The sequence below is a fragment of the Nematolebias whitei genome, chromosome 6 (assembly GCF_014905685.2).
Source record: "Nematolebias whitei isolate Nwh7 chromosome 6, NemWhi1, whole genome shotgun sequence".
Taxonomy (NCBI): Eukaryota; Metazoa; Chordata; class Actinopteri; order Cyprinodontiformes; family Rivulidae; genus Nematolebias; species Nematolebias whitei.
The window spans coordinates 27,889,806-27,896,829 of record NC_056503.1 but is presented as its reverse complement, the minus strand read 5'-3'; positions in this window follow the sequence as shown (position 1 = coordinate 27,896,829).

Sequence of the window (7,024 nt, the reverse complement as noted above, 5' to 3'; positions counted from 1 at the left end):
AAAAAGAAAGTATTTTTCACTTCTGTTCATTTGACTTTTTTGCAGATAATTTGGGGAAACCATGTGACTCAAATATTAGAATTAAAGCATACATAGCTACTGATAACAGGTCCTTCATCAAATTGTACCTTATAATTATGTAGCTGTTATTTGTCAACTAGTTAAGTTTAACTAAAGCAAATGAGATATCAAATGTGTAATTTTACATATATATTAAACTTTATGACAAATACTAAGAATTAATAATAAATATGTTCCAATCAAATAAGCTTCTATTTTATCCAAACATGAAATTTGCTATCTCTGATGTTTGTCTCAAATTTTAGTTTCAAATATTAAAGTTATTTAGCAAATACAAGTTTTTGAAATTTAACTTGTTCGGATGATAAAAGCCTTTGATAATGTACATTTATATACTGTACTTTCAAATTTTAGATTTGGTGGAAATGTTAAAATGACAAGTTCAAATATCCACAACTGTTTTGAGGATGTTTTCTGTTTGCTTGTGTTTTTAATTTCATACTGGCTGTGTGAACAATATTTAGAAATTACAAACTGGTATGAACACCGTACGTGCTGTAACTTTAAATTATTCCCATTTTCTTCAAGAATGCCTACCTTTTTTTTTTTTTTGCAAACATTTCATCATAAACATTCTTCTTTTTTGTTTGTAGAGTCCAAAAATCACATTTTAAATCCCTGTGAAGAAAAACAACTCATAAGACCAATATTTTGAGTCTTTTTGACCTGTTTAAAAAAGCAGCTAATCTGTATTTTTCAGAATAAAAGCATTTTCATGCTGTCATAATGAATGGGTAAATGTAATATTCTACGATTGTTTTACGTTGGAGAATTAAAAAGTTTTATAATACATTCTTTGAAACTTTTTTCTGATGAGAACTAATGCTCAGAAATGCCAATTTTTGTTAATAAAACATTGTTTCTGTGAATTCTTTAGCAAAACTTTTCTCTCATCCCTTCAAATCAAAGTCTTAACTCTCCAAGTAATGGTCCCACTCCACAGTCCATTTAATTTTATTGTTGCATACAGAATCACTGTGCAGTGATCACGTCCATGCTCGCCTCAAACAAAACATGTTTTATGCTGAGTACCACAGCATTATTGCTAGAAGCCACATAACACAACAAGATGGAGAAACAAAGTGGACAATAATAATCAGAGCTGGACACAAACGTCGCTGCTGCTCACATCCTTCAGGACTAACATGAGGTTTAGAGACGGGTGCTCAGATATGAGCTCATTCTGTTTGCTGGTCAGGAAAAATAAATGTAAACAGACTGAAGGTTTCGAGCTGCTGGAATATTAATAAAAGACACCAGGCAACCCTCTTAAGAGCTCATTTTCTCTTAAGTTTAATATTTTTTAATTAAATAATAATAATAATTAGATAAGGTTCAATCCTCTTCTGTTAAATGTGTTCAAAGATTTTAATATCAGCTTAAAGTCATGCACCAAGAACCCCATCAGTCCGAAGCTGTGAAGTTTAGAGCAGCTTCAGTCTTTACTGTGTGAACGCTGTTGGACTAACGCTGACATGGAAGCAACAAAAAACGACTCAACGCCTTTCACACGTTTGTATTTTATTTTTAAGCCGATACAACACACTACTATTAACGCACGGTTGTGGCAAAAACTAAAGTCTGCGCTCGTTCCGTTCTGGGCTTTTTGTTTGCGCAAGTAAAAATGATCTGGTTTTTACTACTGTATTCTAAAATTAGTCAAACTAACCTGGGGTGAATAAAACCACACATTCCTTTTCACTAAACGGAAACATATGGGGAAGAAGTGTGTGATGAACGCACAGCACCTCATTCCAGCTGTCAGGCGCAGTGGAGCTGCGATGATTTGGGGCCTTGTGGTCAGCGAGGAGACCATGAGCTCCTCTGTAGACCAGAGGACTCTAGAGCACTCAGAGACCACAGTTACAGAAAGCCAAGCGCTCAAGGGCCAGACATCGAGCAGTTATCATTAAGTAAGGTTGTTTTGCGATTTAAAATCGAGTTTTATTTAAAAATGAACCCATAGGTGGGCCCAACTGAGCACAGCCGTGGGCCTGATTTGGCCCCCGGGCCGCGAGTTCTATAGCCCTGGTCTAGAGTCCAATCTGAGAGTGTCTGACAAAACTGGGTCGTGAAGCAGGACAAGGAGCTGAAGCACAGCTGTAAATCCACAACAGCTGAAAAAAGGAAGTAGGGATGCGCAATATTATTGGCATGGTATCGGTATCGGCCGATATTAGTGATAGTTAAATATCGGACATCGACCATTCCATCAAAATAACTCACAAATATAAAAGGCTTCTGTTTTGTTATTTTTTAATCTAAGAAACTGTCAAGTATATCTATTAATGCACTACTACTTATGCACTTTTCACTTGTGAACAGGTTGAGTATAGACTTGTGAAAATTTACAAATTTTGGAATTGCTGGACTTCCTGAGATGTAATTTTACACCTGGGTTAAAATTAAATCTCAGGAAGTCCAACATTTTACTGACCACATCAACTCTGTGGATAAAAACATCAAGTTCACACGAGAAGATGTAAAAAATGGCAGATTGGCTTTCTTGGACTGTGAGGTCTCAGTCTCTGATAGAGGACATTTGCAAACCGAGGTGTACCACAAACCCACCCACACAGACCAGTATTTGCAGTTTGACTCCCATCACCCTTTGGAGCACAAGTTAGAAGTCATCAGGACTCTGTACCACAGAGCAGACAGCGTCCCCACTAACTCAGGAGCCAGGCAGAAGGAGAAATCCCACACAAGACAGGCTCTAGAGCAATGTGGATATCCTAACTGGGCCTTCCTGAAAGCAGAGAAGAAACCCAAACAGGACTCCAGTCAGCCATCAGGTGAAAAGGAGGAACCCAGACCCAGACCAGTGGTCATTCCATATGTTGAGGGAGTATCAGAGAAACTGAGACGTTTATTTTCTAAACATAACGTCCCAGTGGCTTTTAAACCCCAAAATACATTACGGCAAAGACTGGTTCATCCCAAAGATCCAGTCCCCCGGCACAAACAGAGTAATGTTGTGTATGCTGTTCAGTGTCAGGGCTGTGATCAGTCTTACATCGGGGAAACTAAACAGCCACTGGCCAAAAGGATGGCCCAGCACAGAAGATCAACATCATCAGGCCAGGACTCTGCGGTCTACACTCATCTCCAGGCCAGCGGTCACTCTTTCAGGGATGAAGATTTGCACATCCTGGACAGAGAGGAACGATGGTTTGAGAGAGGAGTAAAGGAGGCCATCTTTGTGAAAAGAAACCGTCCATCATTAAACAGGGGTGGAGGCCTCCGGGTTCAATTGTCCCCCTCTTACAATGCTGTGATTGCTAGTATCACTCAGCCCTCTGTGAACAGTAAACAGCCATCAGTGTGCTAATGACCCATTGTTATGCTGATGGTCCTTCTTGAGCATGTGATCAGCTGGTTTTGGTTGTCAGCAGCAAACTGGTTGATCCACTCTGAGAAGGTGCTATTTTAGAGACTGAGCTGAATACAGCACCTCAGACTGAGGAAGTCTCTTGGATGAAATACGAAACATTTCTACATTTTTTTTTGTTTGTTTTGCTTTGTTTTTTTGAATGTCCAGAGGACCAGATGGAACTTTTTTATTGAATTTCTGAGACAATTAATCGCCCAGTAAAATTTGATATCGCGACAGGCCTTATCGGCATATCCGATATCGGCCAAAAATCCAACATTGTGCATCCCTAAAAGGATTTAAGGTGTCAGTGGTCCAAAGTCCAGACATCTACCTGATGGAAACGTCGTGGTGGGATGTGCAGAAACAAATATCTGAACTAACTTTGTAAAGAAGAGTGGTCCAAAAGTCCTCCACAACCACCTGATGAAGTCCTACAGTAAAGGAAACTATGTTTATGTTGTGCTGCTAAAGTTGGTATTAAATCAAAACTAATAAATCATTTTGTTTTTTAATAAATAACGTATTGAATGTTTTATACACTTTAGGTTAGATTTAATAATTTTAGAACCTGGTTAACACCAGATCCTTTTTTTAATTAAATCCTGACATGAAAAAAAGTTTTCATAAAAAAAGGGACATTTTCCTCCCATGACAGTATGAAAATATTGCTGTATAATTGTGAAACATAGTGTTTAATTAGAAAACACAGCAACTCATCACAGCTGGAGTCAGCCCTGCAGGGAGTGTAACAGATTAAATACACCCCCCCAAACAAAAAGTCATTTTTATAAAACTACTCGAGAAAGAAATGTGTCATCTGCAAACAGTCCAGCTTCTTTAATAAAGCTCATCAATAATAAGGCAACAATTACACAGGAATACTTAGTGATTTATGCAACTTATGGCATCAAGTGTGGCCTGGAATAAACAAAATGGATCTTCAGAAACACGAGGGGGCACCAGCTGCAGGATGTTGGTAACAATTGAGAGAAACTTGCAGATCTATGTGCATTTACACCATCACCAGTCTACGAGTCATTCACAGCTACATCAGGAAGCTGAGCAATTAAAAGAAACTAAAAAAAAAAACAAGTGAGCAAACTTTTCTGTCAGTCTCGGATCTCTCACTGGTCCTCCTGAGGTACAAAGAAACCCAGACACGATGAGGATCTGTCAGTTTGTGTGTTCGGTACAAAAACCACACCTGAGAAAAACACTCAATCCATCGAGTCAGAGCTGATCATCATCGGAGCGCAGCCTCGTTCTGTAAAGCTCAAACTACAAAGGAAGAACCGTATTTCACCTAAAACAGGCACTGCGGTGCAAATTTAGAGCTACGAGTTGGACTTGAAGCACTTGAGTTCTTATGTCTTCCCCCGAACATCAAGTGAGTGGTCTGCTGTAAATATGTTCAAGTCTGCATATAGAAGTGAGCTGTGTAATGGCATTTACATCCATTTTATGTCTGAAAATATGTTTTATTTTTCCAAATAGTCTGAGAAAACGAAAGACAAAACAGGCCAACGTGCAATCATAATCTGAAGTAGATTAAAATATTTTAGCACAAGCTGGTAAAATTGTGATGCTGTCATTTCTCCGTTTATCCTGCGTTAAAGTAGTTTGTTTTTTTTTTTACCGTCAGTCATTTTTAGCCCCCTTTGGTGTCGTGACGTTAAAGTAAAAGAAGTTGTTGACGTGAAAACTAAACTACTTTTTTTTTTTTTTTAAGTAACTGGATAATCCACTTAAATCTAAACTAAGAAATGTAATAGTTTCCTTATAAAGTACGACTCATTTTGTTCTCAGCAATGCAAAAAAAAGTTATAAAGCAACTAATCTTAATCAGTTGCAATATTTAGCATCTCTAACAGAAATACGGTGTAAAAACTGCACAAGATTTTTTTTTTTGTAACATTGTTTCTTGGCAATAAGTTTATTTTGGTATAGACTCGTCCCGAGAAAACGCCACCAACACCTGTTCCAAAACCTGTCGGCATTTATCGTCTGAATTTACAGATTTACAGTCGAGGTTTGCAGGACGACTTCAGTCGACGACAGATTAAGCTGAGCTCCAGTTTCATCGGACTGCCCTTCACCGCTGGAGTCTGCAACGTGCGCTGGAACCTCAACACGCAGAGGAACGCTCAGCCATGAGTCCAGATTCAGCCCAAGTGTGGAGACAGTTGTGCTGATGGCTGCACCAACAGGGTACCAGCTGCAGGTGGAGGCAGTACGGTGGTCTGGGGCAGTGTCTCCATCACTGAACGCCAGCCCCCACAGAGCAGGGTTTACCAAAGATAATCTCCAGTATTTGGGATTGAAGAGGACGGATGACCTCAACCCCACTGAACAGATGTTCATCCATCATCCTGTGGGATCAGCTTGGACATGACGTTCGTTCCAGAGTGACCAACAAAACCAGACTGGCTGACTTGTGACAAATGGTATTTTAAAAATGAAATATGATCAAGCTGGTGAGCAGCAGCAGGAGAAGGAGCCAGGTTATTGTGGCTGGGTATGGTTCTTCCACATGCTACTGAAACGGCTGTTTGTTACATGCAACAGAAATAGCTAAAATAGCTGAATCACCAACACGTCTTGTTTCTTAAGACTTCAATCACCCAATCCAACAACGACCAAAAAGTCAAAAACAGCATAAACTGTTTGACAATGACAAGACTTAAGTTTTTCATGGGTCCAAGCCATGAACACATTCTTCTAACAAATGTGACACCTGGTTAGGTTAATTAGACACTTTCCAACAGTAAGAGTTATTGCCAAGAAGCATTGTTCCAAAAAAAAGAAAAAGAAAAAGAAAAACGTCCTTAGTTTCTGGGCTTGGTTTATATTAAAATATACAGTATATTGGGAGTCAGACTCTGTGAGCTACAGAGCAAACCATCAGGTCTGGTTTCAGCACACAGATCAAAAGCACTGCTAAACTGTTTGAAGGACTAACGTGGATGGGATCAACTCAAACATTTGTGGAAATTTTGGGAAGAAAATCAAACCACCAAACCACATTCTGCACATATTAGAAGTTAAAGTCTTCAATCCAGTGAAAAGATTTAGAATAAAAACAGCTCCAAGTCCAAGTAAAGGAAACAAACTTAAACAGAACCTGAACTTTGTTTTGTCCTCCCAACGACAGCGACTGCTTTCCTTCCAGATCATCTGAAGTGTGTCGCTGGCATCAGTTTTAAAATAAATCACCGTAAAACCAGTACGAGCATTTAAAATCTCATTTCTGTCCTAGTTTTAGTTGTTTAGTTTAAACGATGTATAAATTATTGCATTTCATCAAGTCTTTACATGTTCCTTCCTGATCGTTTGGGCCTGGAGCTAAAACACAAAGTGAAGATTTTGTCTAAAAACATTGCAAAGTTATGTTTTTATGGCTTAAATGCTATTTTATCCTAATAAACTCCGCTGTGCAAAATATTAAAAAGGTCTAAGCTACTTTCTCTCCTCAGGAACAAACACTTGGATCAAAGACCCCCCCCCCCCCCCCCCCCCCCCCCCCCTACCAGCCGCCGCCCCGCGGGGGGGGAGGGGGTTGTTGGGTGC